We start from the raw sequence: 20,569 nt of genomic DNA, 5'->3' as shown, positions 1-20,569 counted from the left end.
GAATTTTTAAAGTTGTTTTTTGGTATTTTCATATTTCTTTTATTAATAAGATCCTATGATTTTATAACTTTTTCAATACTTCTATAAAGTGTTGTCTTTGAATTTTTTCTACCATAGTATGTTCTGGATCTAACATATTTGTAATCACTACTCATTCATATGCACATTTGGCAATCCAGTTACTTAACTCTAGCACAGTATTTATCTATACTGCAAACAAAAATTGAAATGAACTATTTTTTTCTATACCTTCATAGCTCTTTTGTTACAACCTTTAAATTTACTGAATCTGTAATGTTTTGACTATATTTAACACTTCGGTAAGAATGAAATACATAGTAAAGATGGATGGAATTTGTACTGGGGGTCTGGTTGGTTGATACTGTTTTTCTTCTGTGGGGTTTCAGTCCCCTTCAGCTCCTTAAGTCCTTCCCCTAGCTCTTCCACTGGGGTCCCCAGGCTGTGACTATCTGCATCTGTATTCTTCTGAATTTCTTCTGCCATGCTTCCCTCACACTTCAGTGTTCATTGTTATGGTTTTATTAAAACTTACTGAGTCTACTCAGTGTCAGTGATGCCTCTGTGGATGGGTAGAGCCAGTCTGACACTACATCCCTGAAGCAAACAGTTTCTTTCTGGCAGCCATCAATTACCAATCTCCATCACCTTGGCTTACAGTAGAACTTCATGAGCCCCTCTGTCATGCACAGTCATGCACACTGGCATTTTGTCTGGCCTGATCTGGTGCAAGTCTAGTGTATTCAGAAACATCATGTCCCTTCCTTGCCCCTTCCCAGTGTGCTCCATCACTTAAGACATGGGGACAGAAAGAGAAAGAAGATGCGAAGAGAGGGTGGTAAAATCAAAGACTAAGTTGTCTAGCCATGCATCTTAATTTCCATTTAAATTATGTAGTCAGACATCATACAGCACACATCATACAACACACACAAGCATATAACATATACTCCCTCATTTATAAAACACCACCATAACCGTAGAAGAAAGAAGGCTAACTGAATTTCCTATACCAAGACTGTCTTCACAGGCCCTTAGCTTCTCAAGGTATAATGTCTTGAATGAAGTCCTGAGGCAGTGGGATACCAGCCTGTGCACTCAGGCTGAAGGAACACTTCAGAACTGGTGGCTCCACAGTCACCTGACCAGTACCAGCTAGCTTTTGTCTCTTACATGCCAGGATTCTGTGAGCTAGTTAATTGATGAAAAATGACATGATTTTTCTTAGTTTCTTCACTTTTATACTTTTTATTTGCATTGGATAATAGTTGGTAACTTCCTTGCAATTCACTGGTTTTCTTAAATGTATTGTTTAGACAATACAAGTAATATTCAGTAAACAAATGCTTTTTTATTTAATTTTATTTGTAATTCATTTTTTACACTCCATATTCCATTCCCCACCCCACCTCCCATCCTCCAACTGATCCACAGCTCATACCTCCTCCCCACCCCACCCTATCTCCAAGGGGATGCCCCCACCCTCCGCCCCATCTGACCTCTAAACTCCCTGGGGCCTCCAGTGTCTTGAGGGTTAGGTGCATCATCTCTGAATGAACACAGACCTGGAAGTCCTCTACTGTATATGTGCTGAGGCCTCATATCAGCTGGTGTATGGTGTCTGTTTGGTGGTCCAGTGTTTGAAAGATCTTGGGGGTCCAGATTAATTAAGACTGCTGGTCCTCCTATAGGATCACCCTTCTCCTCAAATTCTTTCAGCCTAATTCAACAACAGGGGTTAGCTGCTTCTGTCCATTGGTTGGGTGCAGATATCTGCATCTGACTCTTTCAGCTGCTTGTTGGGTCTTTCAGAGGGCAGTCATGATAGGTCCCATTTTGTGAGTGTTCCATAGCCTCACTAATAGTGTTAGGCCTTGGGACCCGCCCCCCCTTGACCTGTATCCCACTTTGGGCCTGTCACTGGACCTTCTTTTCCTCAGGCTCCTCTCCATTTCCGTCACTGTAATTCTTTCAGACAGAAACAATTATGGGTCAGAGGTATGACTGTGGGATGGCAACCCTCCCTCACTTGATGCCCTGTCTTCCTCTTAGAGGTGGGCTTAATAAGTTCCCTATCCCTGCTGTAGGGCATTTCATCAAAAGTCCCTCCCTGTGAGTCCTGGGAGTCTCTCACCTCCCAGGTCTCTGGTGCACTCTGGGGGATTCCCCCCAAACCTCCTATTTCCTAAGGTTGCCTAGTAAACAAATTCTTAAGTGACTACTGACATCAAGCATCAAGTAAGATAACATGAATATTAAGAGGACTATCATTGTTACTCAGAATGGCCCATGCCTCTCTTAGAGTGTTAAGGACTGGTACAAATATTCAGACAGTTCTTGTAAAATTTTATGTAAGCGTTTTTTAACATAAATTTGACTAGATTTGTAAATAAATTCTCTTTATTTTCAACTTACAGACGTATACAAGTAATATTACTAGATTTTTTCCTTTTGAAAACCAAACAACTTTAAGTAATTATAAATAAATATTGAAATAAATGTTGTATTAAATAAAAATTCAAACTTATCATGGACCTTTTAAAACAGGTCACTTTAATGTTTTAAAATAACATTTATTTTAATCAAATGCAATTGCTCAAAATACCTCTGGAAATCCTTTCTGGGATTGTCATTACTAGCATAGAGGCTACATTAGAACTTGTTTCATATGTGTATTAGAAAATATTTTAAAAGTTTATTATTCACAATGTTCACTGACCACATTTGACTCTAATTAGAAGCTAGAGCATCTCTCACCATCCACAACACAGCACAGCAATGTATTAATGTATAGCAGGTAGCCTTAAAACATGCCAAGGATTCTGAATAAGGTATTCCTGTGAAAATTTCAGTTTCTTTCCTGAAAGAAAGAAGCATAACTTTGCAGTCACATTTCATGTGTTAATCTAGCTATGATAAAAGATGATCTTAATTATTTTACGGGAAAACAAAAACAATAAACTTAATATTACTTTCAGGTAAGTATTGCATTATTACTTCAAGGAAAGCTTGTGAATTACCTAAAGAGGTAACCCAACCTGAGGTATTTGCTTTCCCCTAGAAGACTCTTACTCACCCAGTAGCATACTTCAGTGAAGTTTATTTTCTACTTGAGGTATTTTAATTGGCCACAGCCTCCGGAGAGTCACTGTTCATTCTTAAAAAGCAGCTGGGAGCACACTGTAGCCCGGAGAGTGGCATAAATAGAAGAATAAATTTGGAGGACTGTGTAAAATGATAAAGTGGGGTCCTGTGCTGCTATCTTAATCACAAATAATAGCTGCGCCAGTAGGCTGCCATGCCTTTTTGTAAACATAAAAGTTTAGGATTTGGGTAACAATTTGGTAGAGTTCTGTTAAAGAATAAAAATGAAAACCATGCTGGCTTATAGGAAACCCAGTGCAAGGAAACAGTGGAGAAAGCGAAGTGATCCAGTCTCTAATCCTGCAAGCCACTATCCTGTTGCCCAGCTGGGGAACAGCTGAAAAGTAGCTTGGGTCATATGATCCCACTGTAGCCAATTGGGTGGTTTGGCAGACAGTGAATGTCTATTCCCATAAATTATACATCAGTTTTCTGTGAGCATCCTCTACTTGTCCCATAGATGGATGGATACATTATGGGAATAAGTGCACACCTGTATATTTATGCCCAGTAATACGTATTTTGATTCCTTCTAGGAAACAGACTGGTAGAAATAATCGAGTTAGGGCAGTTTCTATGGGGATTTTGTTTACTCCCTTTTTCATATTTCCTCCTGTTGTAAAAATTACAGTGATTACACATCATAAAGCCTATCTGTAATAAAATGCATCAGCTGGCCAAGGTTTTCATCGCTCACTCAATAATCCATTAATACAGCAGCGCTGCCCAGGCATCTTTATAATACCAACTCGGAGGTAATTTTAATCAGCTAGACCAGCTGGTATTTAACAGCAGCTGCTGGAGATGCCACAAATATACTCAGTAGCTGACATCTTTATTTGCAGTTTTTCAAGGGGAGAAGAGATTCTCCTGTGGTTATTTGTATTAAGCATTTAAAGGAAGGTGTAAAGAAGATAGGAGTTTATGCCTAAATGAGAAGGGGAAAGGAATGATGTTAAAAAACAATGGTGATAGATTCCACTAGAAGAGGTTTGTAAATGCAGAAACTTCTGAGGTAAATTACACTACAGTGCCTCAGAGTGGACTTGAGGCCTTTCTCCTTGTTGTATTTGTACTAATTGTGGGGATCACTAGCAGTAAAAATGTAGTGGGCTGTGTAGCATCTTTATGGCCTTCTACACTAAATTTGTACTTTTAGTACATAAACCCAAAGAAATCATTTGAGTCTAGACAATTTGCTCATGTATATATTTTGACTTAATCGATTCATATCATGTCATTTTTTGTATATTATGAATATATTTTGTAAATATTTAGTTATAATATTTTACATATGTGAAGGCACCACCAATATGCATTATTTACTAATAACTGTAGAAGGCCATTTTGTACTAACAGGGAGCAGCATGGTGACATGAAGTTAGTAAGGAGACCATTATAAACAAAAATGTAATTACATTTGGTGGGTCTTGGCTTACAAAGCACAGGAGTAAGTGGTGACTTGCCTGTTCATCAGTGCCTGGTCTGTCTGTTAAACCCCTTGCTTTCACCCTTTTTACCTTTATTTTTATAAAATACTTTGAGATCTTTTCTAATTAGGAATTGTTGTCAAAGCCTTCTGACTTGTAAAATCTTCCTCATTTTTGGAGTTTGGATACAAAAATACTTTTGGTATAATAATAATAAAAAAACAAACAAACAGTGGAAGGCATGTGGTCCTCTTCCAGGGCTGTTAGGGAACTCAGATATTTACAGACAGTTGCTTTGTGGAGAGAGCTGCACACTAAAATATGGTGCTGATAGAAATGTTGGATACATAAGCTCCCAGCAGCTAATTTCTTTTGTCATTTTCTCGATTATTTGTTTAAGAAAGTAAATTGGGCCAACAACATTGTTTAGTAGGTAAAGGCACTTAACCCACAGCCTGCGACCCACAGTTCTATCCCTGGGACCCATACAGTGGGAAAAAATCCACTGACTCCCATGCAAACCAGTACACAAATGAATATATACGTGTTTTTTTTTTTAAGAGCTTAAGAAAATGTCATTATGAGCCTTGTAACCTTGTATAGCTGTTATAGAAACAGGTTGGATGTTTCTGCATCTAACAGAATAACCTTTTCTATGTTCATATATTTTTCCTACAAATGAAACATTTCAAGCCCCCCCCAAAAGTTAATTAATTACATGTCCAAGTGTACTGCTATACTAAATATTTGAAGATTGAGCAGATCCACTGAAATACACAGTCTCTGCAGGTCCTTTCATCTGGCAGTGCCAGTGGCTTTCTCTTCCCAGACCTGAGTAGTGACCTGACAACTGCTGGGCTGTGACTGAACACTGAAAGGCAAGAGGCGGTGACAGGAAGGATTACTGAGATAGCAGTTTGGATTTTAAAATTACTTAGCTAGCAAGGTTTTTTCATGTTGTTGTTGTTGTTGTTTTGGGTTTTTTTGTTTTTTTTTTGTTTTTTTTAGTTTTGTTTGTAGTGGAAACAGCCCATTTAAGTTTGTTAGTGTGTTTGACAACAGACAGTTTGATATATTGCTGGGCACAGCGGTAGGTTGGGTTTGAGTGGTATTAGCTCTCAGTGTTTTGATTAATGGTAATTGTCTCTATGAAAAGGCATTTTTTTACTACAACTCATAGTTCTGGAAACAGAAGTCAACTTACAAGATCCATAATTACTATTGTGAGTTAGCATATAAAAAGGGCAGGGAGAGCCTGCTGCACTAGCACAGCAGGGCGGGCTTTCTTCTTTCCTTCTGCTTTGTATTAGAGTTAGAGACCATTCCTTTTGTCAGAATATAAATCTTCTGTTGTTTATCTTTTGTTCAGTATGTGAAGTTGATTTATGACACATTTCTGTAGCCCATAATTTGTTTAAATCCTGTTCCAGGGTAAAATTTTCACCTGTCTGTACAGTGGACTATAAATGGAATGCAGAACAGCTCAGTGTGGTATGGATTGACAAGAAAACATACTTAATTTTTTTCCCTGTCTTCCTTTTCTTGTCTGTCTTTTTTCAAAAAATCTAAACAGCCCTGTAATACAACAAATAGGTCCTTTTGAAAACACTGCAGAGGGTTCTATCACCTTTTCAAACATTTCATATACTATTAATGAATGAAACTCAGGTAAAACTTAAAGATAAATTTAATTTGCAGAAAATAAAACTGCATTTAAGTACCAAGTTTTTATTAGCACAGAAGTGTAATGCCCTAATAACATATTCTGTTTTCATATATAGGTCCATGTCCATATATAATGCATGCACACGCGCACATGATCACACACACACACACACATTCACAAAAGGACTCATTTGCACTTACATCATTAAATTCTGGGACTTACTATTAAATGAGTATTGTGCCCCTTAGCATTATAGAAAGAACCATTGTTCCTTCAGAGTGCCTGGACTCATGGAACTAAATGCTGATGTATGTGTTCCTGACTTCCTTTGGGCACATTTGCTTAGAGATGGTAATAGTAAACTAAAGCAGTAGCTTGGCTGGATGGGGTGTGGTTTGTCTTAGGATTTTGTTTATTTGCTTGGTCAGCTGCTTGTTGTTTGTTTGAGAGGAAAGAAAGCAACTTGGATAAGAAAAAAAATCATTACTTTTTCACCCTTCTTTCTAGATGAGAAAAAAATGTATTTAAGAGGTAATAAGGGATTTTTTTTTCTACTAAAATCATATTCAGATAGTAAAGTAAAATATAATCAGTTTTTTCCAAAAGAGTGTGAATAGCACCCTTGTTTATGAACTCAAGGTTGAGAATCAGTATTTACATGACAACCTTTCTCCCTTATTTTTATTAAAAAAAAAAAACATAAAATTTGAGTCTCTGTCTGGTACTTGCCAAAGAAACTTAGTGTGATATTTTAAAAATAATAGTTCTCCCTGATTTTAACAGGATTTTAGGTTTATATTAATATAACCGTTTTTGGCATAAATATTAGCACATACCTTCCATATGGATGGCTTAATATATGCCATGTTCTATAATATATCTGAAGGGTAGAAATCTGTGAAAACAAGAACTTACAGTGCACTGAATTATTCCCTCTAAAAGTGAATGAACTTCTTTTAAAGCAACTTAGATTGATGCTATTTGTTAAGATGTTTTAAGCAAAATTAAAATTCACAAATTGTCTAATATACATCTATGTAAGCCTTTAACAGGAAAGTAAATAGAACTTAAAAATATTATTCATAGTTAATAACCTTGTGTGGTTGTGGTATATTTTATTGAAAGAAGCCTTATTTAAGTAGCATAATCTAGTTGGATAGAGACCGAAATTAAGTGATCTGTTCATACAAATGTATAGCAAATTACATCTGTTTCTTTGCCCATAGGCTGTTACTATGTGATGTTAGCAGAAGATTGTAAAATACAAGATATCATTGCATGAAGGTTGTACATAGGCAGTCAAGTTTGACCTCATATCTTAGGCTGCTGGGTGATAGTGAGGTGACTGCTTTGTGAGATAGCTGGATATTATGGTGACCCAGCAGGGACAGGCCATCACGGTAGTGCTCTGCCATTTCTCCCATGCAGTCCTCCAGCCAGTGCTACACTGATCTAAGATGTTCTTTCCCCTTGCTCCTAGTTTTCTTCTGCAGTTGGTTTGTGAGATACTGACGAAAAGTGACCACCAGTGTTAACTTGTTAAACAGTCACAATTAATATCCCCAAATTGTATAATTAGCTTCAGCTCCTTAAGTGTCTAATGAGCCATTTGTCAACCTGTCAGTGAAATATACTACTCAATCTTAGTTCTCTACCCTTGAAGCAAAAAAATTAAAGTTATGAAACACTCAGGCACTAATAAAATGTAATTTATTTCATAAGGTATGGCAGAAGTCTTTCTTTACACGTCTAAAATGAACATGATATTTATGAGTGATTTACGATACTTGTGTCATCTGTAGACCTGTGTGCTAATACTTTGTTCCCAGAGATAAACTTCTTCTGCTGCTTGTTTAATCATGTAACTGTATCAGGACTCCTAAAGGCATGTGAGCTAAACCAACTCATCCTGGTGTGATTAACTCACGAGGCCAAAAACAGCCTCAGAAATGAGCTGTTCTGCAGCTGAAGGCATTAAGAACGCACTGAAAGAACAAACAATAATTTTCATTTAGGAACCTCTGAGCCTTTACTGATCATCCCCTGCCCTCACTTATTTTTAGGAACCCTAATCTCTGCAACATTTTTTTAAGATCACTATTTATCAGTCAAACACTGCAGTGTTTTAAGTTTTTTTTTTTCTTATATGTTATTCTAGGTAAAAAGTTGTGACTACTGTGCTATTTAAAATATAGTTAAGCTGTGAAATACCATTTGAATGAACGCCCAGATATTTAAGACAATGATAAGCAGCTTTAAGGAGAAGTAGCATGCGCAGACACTTCAGAATGGCACCACGCACTGAGTCGCAGGCCTTAGAGCTGCTAGTTGGGAGGGAGTCAGCAATACAGATGCTTCAGTCCCTCACAGTTGGTGAGTAGAAATAGAGACGAGCCCAGTAATATAACTTCATACAAGCTGGAGAAAGAAGTGTTTCTCGTGTGCATTAGCTTTGGAAAACAATGAGATATGCTGATAGAGGGGAGCAGCACAAGGCCTTGTGGGACAGTTTTTCAATCCTCAGTGTATTTATAGAATTAAATAAAAAAAAAAAAAGATAGTTTTTCAGCTTCACTTCTACTTGGTCACCATTAGTTTCTCTACTACCTATCTTTACATTTATTTATTTTGAGTTTGCATGTATGTATAAATGTGTGCATGCATGTGTGCACTCATGCATAACAACACATGAAGGTAGAGGGGGAAAAACTCAACTTCAGCTTTTGGAAGTTGAGTTTTTCCCCCTCTACCTTGTAAATTCATGGGGTCCAACTAACTCTGCTCGTCAGGCTTGGCAACAAGTGCCTTTAACCACTCAGTTAACTCACCAATCCCAGTGTTTTTTCTTATTTTTAATCATTTTATTTGGTGATATGCAACATAGTTGTTCAGTTTGCAGGAATACTCTGTATTAGTCCTTGTGGGATTGCCCATTATTTCATACTACAAGTGCATAGTATGCAGAAGTGTAGTATTTGGTGTGAGTTGTGTTTTATTTTATACATATTTCAAATGAAGAGATACAGTCTTTTTGGTGACAGAATAGTGGAACTTTGAGGATGTTCACATCTACTCCCAATTAGAGACTGCCTTTTGACCCATGGTGGAGTATTTGCCTAACCACGGCAAGGCCTTGGGTTCAGTGCCAGGAAACAAGCATACATATTCTTTCTTTTCTAATGATTGATGAAGAATCCTTAGAATTTTAAACTTTTTACCCTAGCCCTTATGGATACTGTAGTGGTTAGTGATGATTGTCAACTTGACAGATGCCAGAAGTACCTATGGAGTAAACCTGTGCATCCGTGAAGGAGCTTGTAGATTAGGTTACAGTGAACAGTACCACCACAGAGGCAGAGCTCCCAGACTGAACACAAAGGGAGAAAGCCAGCAGAACATCAGCATTTTCTGCTCCCTACTTCCTGTCTTGGGTTTCTGCTGTCTGACTTCCACACCATCATGGACCCTACATCCTAACTGTGTTATAACAACAAGAAGAGTGCGTAATTCTGATGCCACTAGCAACATGCATGTACTGAATCAAAAGCGAAATGTAGACAGACATGCCAGAAGAATCTGCTAGGAAAAAATTATGAAAGCTGAATTCACTGTTGTATGAATTCACATTGTAACAGTATTTTCAGGAAATTTGCAAGCACATTAATATTAGAGACTCCCATATTAGCAGATGAGGGATTTGATCACTCATAGTGAAATACAATCACTGACAGTAAAGGTATACATTTAATAACATATACCTGTAAGACGAGACTTCTATGGCAACTGCGATAGTTCCTGGGAGCACTGTCAGCCAATACACAGTACTGGAGGGAGCAATTTCATTACTTCAGCTTAATTTGATTATAGAATGGGCAAATTATGGGGAAAAGGGAAATTTGATTAATGATTTTTAAATTTTACAAACCTCTTTCATGGGAAGAAAGTTAAAAATTCCATGTCATAAATCAGCTTTCTTTATTCAGGGAAAAATGAATATTTAAATGAAAACAAAAACGTAGGACCTGAGACTCTGTCAGACTCTGTGTTAAGCAGGGCTCTTGAGGGCTTTGTGTTTTTTGTAACATCACTTACTTCATCTCAAGAAGTTTGAAATTTTTAAAAGTGTTTATTTGTACATAAATACACACTGTCAGATTTTACATTTAGGGTAACATCAATATTTTTTAATAGAGGCCTCTGAAAAAATTAGTTATAACTAAATAATAGTTACCTATGTTTAGAAGAAACAAGGCAGTTTATGGCTTGGGAATGCACTGTAATAAACGAGTCATAAAGAACATTCTAAACAAAAGGAAAGCAAGACGTAACTCAGGCTCACTTAGCTACAGAGCATCTTTTAACAGGTCATATCAGGTGCTTGGTCTCATAGCAGCTCTGTGAGTAGGAACTTAGTGTTCCCTGACAGGCTAACTTGCCCAAGTGCACTAGCTGGAAATTATAGCTGAAATCTGGCACAAATACTATGCTCTCTGAAAATGCACCTACACCAAACAAAAACACCAAAGCTGTAAAATACATGTTGAAGTATAGTTTGTAATTAGAGTATATACAATATTAACCTTCAATTATCAGCTTGTATTATGAAGCAGAATAAAGGTCTAGAGAGTCAACTCAATGGTTAGAAGCACACACATATTGTTCTTGCAGGAGACCCAGGTTTGATTCCCAACACCCATATGGTGGTTCACAACCATCTAGAACTCTAGTTCCAGGAGATCCAGTGCCCTTTCCTAGTCTTTGTGAGGACTTGACACTCACACGTTACACGTAAATACATGCAGGCAAAGCACTCACATGTAAAATAAGATGCTTTTTTAAAAAAGAGAAAACAGATAGATGGTTTTACTCAATTTCTACTACTACCTATACTACTCTTATTACTACTACTACATTTATTTTTTTTTTTACAGTCCTGCCATTACCCACCTCCTGGTCTCCCCTCCCACAGTTCCTCATTCCATTCCTCCTCCTTTCCCCACCTCATTTCCAAGAGGATGTCCACACCTCACACTCCACTCCCTGCACCCACATCCCGCTGCCAAACCTCCCCACTCCCTGAGGCCTCAAGCCTCTCCAGGGTTGGGTGCTTCTTCTCTCACTGGGGCTAGGCCAGGCAGTCCTCTGCTGTCTACGTATTGACGCCTTGGACCAGCTCTTATATGCTGCCTGGTTGGTGGCTCAGTGTCTGATATATCTCAGGGGTCTAGGTTAGTTGAGAGTGCTGGTCTTCCTCTGGGGTCACCCTACTCCTCAGCTTCTTCCAGCCTTTCCCTAATTCAACCACAAGGGTCCCTGACTTCAGTCCATTGACTTGAGTGTAATAAGAATCTATGTCTGTCTCAGTCAGCTGCTTGTTGAGCCTCTCAGAGGACAGTCATGCTAGGCTTCTGTCTGTAAGCACAGCATAGCATCAGAAATAGTGCCAGGCCTTGAGATGGATCCCAAGTTGAGCCAGTCACTGGAACATTTTATCTGCTGGGAAGTGGTGAGGTCAGGGCAGTGGAGTTGAAATGGGTGGGCAAGTGTGAGTCGGAGAATGCTGAGTTTTGCTCCCATAGACTGAATGCCAGGCTTAGGGACTAGGAGCCACTGTCCTCCCAGGTGCAGTAGACAGAGTACAGAGAGCTGGGGTGAGAGAAAATTGTAAAAGTGTGTTATTTCTTTCTACAGTTGTCAACTTTAAGATTTGATTTAGTTATTTGGAATATTCAATTAAAAACTTTTTCAAAACTTACCTTGATTAAATGTGACAAATTAAAAGTTGTATTTGTGCTTAGACATCAGTTGGTGGAGGCCAATCTAGAACACTGAATATGACATAGCCTACCTGAAGTGGAATTCCATCCCTACTTCTTATGCTATTGCCTCCTCAAAATACATACATTCCTTAGCGGCAGTTCCTCATCTACACAACACCTTGTAAAAATTTAGAGTCAAATGATGTGGTACATGGAAAGCAGTCAACACTGTAGGTACACAGATAAATATTAAATGTTATTGATTAGATCAGCTCATTACAGCTAAGTTTGTTTAGTAGGCAAAGCTTTCCTAATAGAAGCATTAGTTGTACAGTTTTCTAAAGATGATGGCAGTGTATTCACAATGAAAAATTAATAGACTTAGTAAGTGTTAATGTGATGTATTCAGAGACCAGTGCCTGTATTACAATTTATGAACACGGAATTATCTCGTGCTGATTTACTAATGTTAACAAGAATCATTGACAAGTACTAGAGAGGGGCAGTACTGGTAGAACACATTTGCTACTAGACATACAACTCTGCTCATTTTATAAACAAATGTGGATTAAATAAAATTACTCAGGTCATTGCACCACTGACTCAGATGTCATACTGTTGTTACCTTCGTACTAATCACACTGTGGTTATAAACTCCCAGGCACAGCACTCATTAACTCTCTAGGGCAGCGGTTCTCAACCTGTGGGTCACCATTCCATTGGCAAACCTCTATCTCCAAACATATTTATATTATGATTCATAATAGTACCAAAATTACAGTTATGAAATAGCAACAAGCATAAAATTACAGTTGTGGATCCCTAACATGGGGAACTATATTAAAGGGTCGCAGGATCAGGAAGGTTGAGGACCACTACTTTAGGGGTATTTTCATCTTCCTTGGTCTCAGTTTCCTCACATGAAACATGAAATCCTTTTGTTAGCTGCTTAACCAAACTCTCTGTTTGCCATACATCTATTTTCTTGACATGCTTACTTGCTCTCAGTCAGGTAATAGTGTCTTAGCCGACAAAATCTTAGATGTCCTAAGAGGGCTGCGTTGTCCAGCTCCTTGGCTATACCTGTATCTCAGGCAATCATGCTGCTATCTCCCTGCCTGTGAGGGCAGCTGGAGTTAGATGTGAACTTTCTGCTTTGGTGATTCATGGCCTTGTTTGAAAGCATTTCCACGTGTGTTGTCTGTTCTATAGATAGCTGCATAGATTATTTGTTCTTTACTTTGAACCTCTCAGGTTGAAACCTTTGCAGGCAAAGCATTGCTGCCTGCCCCCCTTATATTATGCTCCACTCCCAATGCAGGGAGGACACAAGGGTGAACTGGAAACACAGGAGTCTTCTTTATCCCCCTTCTGTTACTTATACCCAGAACATCCTTCTGTAAAGCTCTGAATAGCCTTAAGGTTTGTAAACAATGGAACTGTTCACCATGTCACCAACTCCTAAGAAAACAATCAGGAAACCTGCCTGCTACTAGCAAATACTCCAAAGCTTCATAGTTCACAAATTAATTCATGCATTCAATTTGAACATGTAAAATTTAATTTCTAATTTTTTAAAAAAGAATTCTCTACAGCAAGGCCTTTGAATGTTATATTTCCAGCATTATTTTAAGATGTAACCATCATCTTTAAGTTTTTCCCTAAAACTATCACTCATAATTAACAAGATTATCTCCTCAATAATTAACTGCATTACCTCAATTCTCTTGGACAAAATAGTTACCAATGTCATGCATATATGCTGAAAGTGGTAAATAGGGGTATACAACATACTTACATATACAAGCTTGTAGTTATCCTTATAGTAACACAGTTACATAATTCTACATGTGTGCATGAAAATCAGTTTCTCTGAATTACTGTGTCAATACATGGGACGACATAGATGACCAATAATTACTGGACAGATTACTTTCTTCAGTCACTTTGTTTTTACACGGAAGGCACAAAGTGGATTTTCAGAGCTGCTGAGCTTGATGGGTCGACACATAAGCTATTTGACATTTGTTCCCAGTCAGACCGGATGCCACATGAAAAATTTACTCAGGCAAGAGACTCCCAGGAATAAACAGTTCTCTAGTGTTGCTCACAGGGGACTCGGCAAGGTGAGCGGAACTTCAGCTTGTCACGGATGCACTGTTCTGACAAACATAAGTAGATGCTAATGGCTAAATCGTGACAGAATAAAGTCCCACAACCATATGGCTAATTGCCACAACAATATCTTCAGTGTTATTAATCAAGTTTTCATAGTGTGCCATGATAATTGGAATAATTAGAAACAGCATAGGCATTGCTTGTCTGCCACACATTCTGCAGACAGGGACCTCAAAGCACCACAGTCACACTTTCAATACTTTGCTGTTCGGTGATACCTTTTCCTCAGAAATGACTAGGTAAGTAAATGAGGTAACTTCTTGACATCACTATTCTTTGTTTTAGCCTCTATCAGCACACAAATGATACTACTGGACCTCCTGTATAAGTAGTCAGCAGCTCTTTGAGGCCAGAGAGAAAGATGTCCATTTTGGAGATTATGGTTTGAAAAATAAATTTGTTGTGTACTAATTTGAATGATGGTAAATCTTCATGCCATACCCTTTTTTATTCTTTGAAAATTCTGTAGCATAAGGTTTGATAATATTCACATTCTATACCAACTTCTCCCAGATACGCCAACTCCCACACCCTGTTCTCTACTCATCTAACTGTGTGTCCTCTTTTTAAAACACTTTAGTCAAGAAAATGATGAATCAGAAAACAGTTGAATAAATTAAAAAATATATTTGCATGGCTTGTTTTAATTTGTTACATGATTTTGAAGCTTTAGATTTACTAGAATCCTCAGTTAAAAAATCATCTCCAAACTTCCTAAAATAAGAATAAAGAGAAATGCTCATTACAACTATGAAATTATCTAAATCCAAAACTATTTATTCTGAAACACCTGAATTCTACAAAATTTTAATATATTTTATTTTCTTTTTTATCAATCAGTTCCCCCTAGTTTTCTTATGGATCAAAAGGTACAAAATAAATATTAGGAAAATTGGAAATTAGAGATAAGAAAGGAAACAAGATGATTTTTTTTTCTTTAATCAGTTATCATTCCCTTTGCTTTACAGAGGATGTTTAATTTCATGAGGTCCAGTTATCAAATGTTGGCCTTAATTCATAGTCAAATGGAGCCCTATTCTAAAAGGCCTTTTCTACATCTGTACCTTGTGGTTGCTACGTATTTTTAATTTAGTTTTAGTGTTTGAGGTTTCACATTTTGGTCTTTGAAGCATTTAGAGTTAATTCTTGTGCAAGGTTTGGAACTGGCTTCACTCTTCCGTCTGTGTATACCCAGCTTCCCAGGAGCACGAGTTGGAGCCTTTAGAACTGGGAGCCCTGCTCCCTTCCAGCCTATTCCCTCTAAGTTTTTACATCGTGAGTGCTTGCTGGGCCTTTTCTGCATCTGTTGAACTGAGCATGTGAGTTTTGTCCCTAAGTTCATTTATATGATTTATTATACTTCGTGACTTAGAATATCAAAATATCCCTCCATGTCTGGACAAAGCCATCTTGGCCATAGTAGATAATCTTTTTGATGTATGACTGTATCTGGTTTGAGTATCTTATTGAAGGTTTTGGATATGTGTTCATTGAGCTTATAGGCTTGTTATTTTCTCCTGTCTTCACCTGAGTTAGCATTATAGTAATGCTGGCTTCATAACAGGAGATCTGAAGTTGCACCTTCTGTTTCTATTTATAAATAATTTAAGAAGTATTGGCTGTGCATCTTCCCTGAAAGGCTGATTGAACTCTGTTGTAATCTAGCTGAGATATGGCATTTTAAGTCAGAAGACTTAGTTAATGTTTCAGACACAATGTTGGTTGTAGGTCTTTTTAGATTCTTCTCTTCTTGGTTTAACTTTGGAAGTTTTGATGAATCTGGAAGTCCATTTCTTTTGGACTTTTTTGGTTTGTTCTTTTTCCAGATTCTTAAGTTGCATTATTAAGACATTTATTTGTGTTCTTTCTTGACTTCTTAATGCAGTTAAATAACTAAAAATATAAATTTCCCCTACAGTACTGCTTTCAGTGTCCCAGAGATTTTTTGGTTGGTATTTTCATTTTCATGTATTTCCAGGATTTGGTTTCAAGTCTTTTTTATTTCTTTGATCCATTCATCATTCAGTAATAAATCATTAAATCTTCATAAGTAGGTACTAGACATTTTTTTCTATCTTTGCTGTAGATCTTGAGTTATTTTTCATTGTGGTCAGGTAAGGCATGTGGTATCATCTTAGCATTTCTGACTTTGTGAAGCTCTGTGTGTATGCTTGCTGCAGATGTGACATATTTTACACAGTCATCTATGGGCTGATGAGTGTAAGACATTTTTTTTAATTTAGGTGAACTATTTTGCAGGTAATCTGTTAAGTCAATTTAATGTTGATGCCATTTAATTCTGATGTTTCTCTAATTTTTGTTCAGTGACCTGTCTATTAGAAAAAGTGGTGTTAATCTAATCTCATTGAGTTGTTGTTATTCTTTCTTTAATTTCAATAAGTGTTTTTTATGAATAGGGTGCACCAGAACTTGGTGCATATATGTTTAGGATTGAAATGTTCTGGTAGTTAATTGTTTCCTCGATTAGAATGAAATACTAGATTGAAGGCTGTTTTGTCAAATACTAGGATAGCCACAGCACTTGTTTCCTGGTCTCATTGTCTTGGAATACTTTTTGCAGTCCTTTGACTTTAAGATAGTGTAACTATCTTTAAAGCGAAATGAGGTTCTTATATAAACAGCATAACGATGTGTTTTCTAGTTCATTAAGCCACCCTGTTTCTTTGGATTGGAGAGCTGAAGTCTTTGACAAAGTTACTATTAAAAGTTGTATGCTTATTGCTGTCATTTCCTTCTTGTTTTGGTGGCTCTTTGTGTCTTGGTCATGGGTTGTCTTTGGTAACTATAGCTTTGTTTGTTTTCATTCTACAGCATTTTGCCTATGCTTGTTCCTCTCGTTGTTCCAGTGGCTTCTTTAAGACTGTTTTAATTGGCATGAGTTCTTTTAACCTGTTGGTTTTTCTTTCTTGTTGAACTTTGGTAGATAAGTTTTCCAGATAAAGTAGCCTAGGTTAGCATCTGTCACCTTATCTGTCACCTTATGGTGCTTCAGACTTTTCTGAATGTGACTGTTTGTTCTGAGAAGTCAGCTGCTATTCTGATGCTTTTCTGTTCATGTATGACTTAATGCTTATTCCCTCACAGCTTTCAGTACCCCTGTCTTGTTCTCTATCTTTTTAAGCTATGACATGATGTAGGGAGTTCATTTTTGATCTTGTCTGTTTGGTGATATGTGTCTTTCTCGTATCTGAGTGGTTGCCTTTCCTTACTTTGTGGAAGTTTTCCTTTATGATCTTTTTTGAAGTCTAGTCTTTATCATTTACTGGGGATTCTTCTTCATTTATACAATAGTGTGAAGATTTGGTGTTTTTGTAGTTGCTTACAGCTTCTGTATTTTCTCTGTGTGTGTGTGTGTCTGTCTGTCTGTCTGTCTGTCTGTCTCTCTGTCTTTTTCTTTGTCTCCTCTGTCTCTGTGTCTCTCTCCACCAACTGTGTGTGTATATGATTGTTTTCATATAATTTGCCTTCGTGGTCTAATTCTTCTTGAAGGCTTTCTCCTCCATGTTCGTACTAGCTATTGAGAATTCCCTTCAGTATGCTTGTCTCTTTATCATATTTGGTTTTTACATCCTGTATTGTCTCTATTAATTCCGTCAGTCTCCTTTATGTGGGTTTTTTGGATGAGATAAGGCATTTATTCTCTAAGTTTTTGCGATCTCTGAATATATACTACTAAGTATATATTCTTACCCGTGTCTTCATGCCATGTGAGAGTGCTATGGGATATCTAATATGGAGGTACCTATGATTTGACGTATCCTAGAGAGGGAGAGGGGATGAGAGATCTTGATCCTTGTTATGGAGCCCAGGGGCAACCAGATTGGGATAGTTGTACCAGAGAGATCAGATAGGTTACCTATATCTTCCTGCCACCTGGGTGGGCTGGAGGACTCTGAATGTTGTGAAGTATGATCATGCAAGGAAGGAGAGCTAGGAGGACGTCAGGGTCCCCAGCCAGTCCCTACACTGTGAATGGACTGATTATTTGTTCACTTGGGATGAAATTATTTAGGCTTTTTGTTTACTTTCCACTAATCTTTCTTTCTGCTATATATTTGATAGAACCTGGGCCGAGGAAAATAAACTTGTTTGCTTTGGCACCCTTTGATACTTTTTTAAAAAATAAAGAAAGCTTTAATGTCCGAAATGAGGTTTGAATTGCTATATAGACTTTATTCATGTCTTGCTCAAAGTACAATGAACTCTTTATTGAAACTTCAAGTTTATCTCTTGTTTTAATCAGTGTGACTTTGATGGCAACTTTTAGAACACCTTATTTCATTGGTTCTCAAATTGTGGGTCTCAACTCTTTTGCCACGGTTGCATATCAGATATTTTCATTGTGATTCATAACAGGACCAAAAATACAGTTAATGAAGTAGCATTGAAAATAATTTTATGGCTGGAGATCACTACAACATGAGGAACAATTTTATATCAATCCTCAACTAATTCTTAAATTATTCTCACAAACCCAAAAATAGAAATAGAATTTTTTTAGATATCTTTTGTAAAGTCATTCTTATTCTATAACTAAAACTAGGTAAAGACACAAGGACAATAACAACAACAAAAAGGAGGCTATAAGTCAGTATCTGTAGTAAACAATAGAATACTAAGAAAAACAAAACAAATTCAGGAACATACTAAACATATCATCCTCTACATCAAATTGGCTTTATCCCTGAGAAACTGAGCTAGTTCCACAGCCATGATATGACCAAATTCATCATGGTAATTGGCTTAAAGAAGAAAGCCAGATGGTCTTCTCATCAGATGCGGAAAAGATCTGTGATAATTCCACCATGACTTCAAAGTAAACATTGTAGCAAGACTGGAACTAGAGAGGATGTAGTTCAAGATAATAAAAGTTATATATTGAAAACCTAGAACCAGTGTCATCCAAATATTTAAAAAAGAAGAAAAAGACTTAATCCAATTAAAATCAGGCAAGACTGACTGTCCACTGTTCCTACTCCTATATCTCTTCAATATCATACTTGAAGCACTAGCTAGAACAATAAGACAAGTTAAGGAAATTAAAGGAAGACAAATAGAGAAGGAAATATACTTATCACTATTTGCAGATGATATTAGATATAAGATATTCCAAAAATCTCACCAGGAAACTTCTAGAAATGACCACCATTTTCAGCAAAGTAGCACAATACAACATCAACCTTTAAAAATAAGTAGCCTTACTATACCAATATCAAACCCACTGTGAAAGACAATCTGGATGTTTCCATCCACAGTAGCATCAAAAATAAAATATTTAGGAATAAGCCTAACCAAGTAAGTAGAAGACCTCGACAGTTAAAACCTTACATCCCTGAAGAAGGAGATTGAGAACAATCCTAGAAACGGAAAAGGCATCTCGTCCTTGTGGATTGATAGAATTAATAGTATATAACTGACAATCTTTTAAAAAGCCATTTGTAGATTCAACATCATTCCAATACAATAATCTTCACAAAAATATTTCCATCCTAAAATGTATACATAATCCCCCCCCACACACACAAAGAAAATACCCAGATAACAAAAACAATGCTAAGCAAAAAGAACAATTCTTTATGGATTACCATTCCAGGTTTTAAGGTATATTATATATATCCATACCAAAAAAAAAAAGCACCCCATGGTATTGCACAAAAAAACATAGTTCAGACCCAAGCCCCTCCACAAAACATGCCGGCTGGCATGGGATTGCGCTGATTCTGGGTAACATTAGAGGTTCCACTTCCTTGATTTGGACCTCCTGGAAGGACTACCACGGTCTGTGATGCCACCAGAGGCCCTATTGGTATCGTATGTCCATGTTACTGACCCAGGGTTGTAATGAAGCCTGAAATCCACGTGGATGTATCAGCTCAGTGCTTCTGACTGATAACTTGGTGATATTCTCCAACTTTGCTGCCTCTGGGGGCCATGTTAATGTGAGTGGCCTGTATAGCCCTCTGAAGCTTTAATGAGGGCCATGAGTGGGTGAGTGGCATGGATATGGCCAGAGGCAGTGTTGATGTCCATGGTCTGGACTTCAGCCTGAAGCCATGATGATGTTGGAGAACCTTGCCAAGCCATCCCCATCCCTCACCAGACCAAACTATGACTCCATGGTGATCAAAGGGTGAAAGGTGATGGCACTTCTGTAGCGTGGGTATGGGACAGCCAGCTCCACCCTCACTGGCCTCTAATATAGTTACTGAGACATGTATGTACTGGAAATCTAATGTCTAATGTGTACATTATCTAAAATAGTGTTTATATGGTGTTGCAACCCAGTACAGATAAAGGTGATTCATGTCTGTAGATGTGATATAAGCATTGCATCCAAACAAGGGCAAGATAGA

The 20,569-nt window shown here is 37.5% G+C and overlaps 1 protein-coding gene across 7 annotated transcripts in view; it reads left to right on the top strand.

Annotated features, from left to right (window-relative positions):
* The window catches only part of Tbc1d5 (TBC1 domain family, member 5), a 448,076-nt gene that overhangs the window by 268,920 nt on the left and 158,587 nt on the right, over positions 1 to 20,569 (top strand). The gene's annotated exons all lie outside the window — the stretch shown is intronic.

The sequence above is a fragment of the Mus musculus genome, chromosome 17 (assembly GCF_000001635.26).
Source record: "Mus musculus strain C57BL/6J chromosome 17, GRCm38.p6 C57BL/6J".
Lineage (NCBI taxonomy): Eukaryota > Metazoa > Chordata > Mammalia > Rodentia > Muridae > Mus > Mus musculus.
This window is presented reverse-complemented; position numbering and strand designations above follow the sequence as displayed.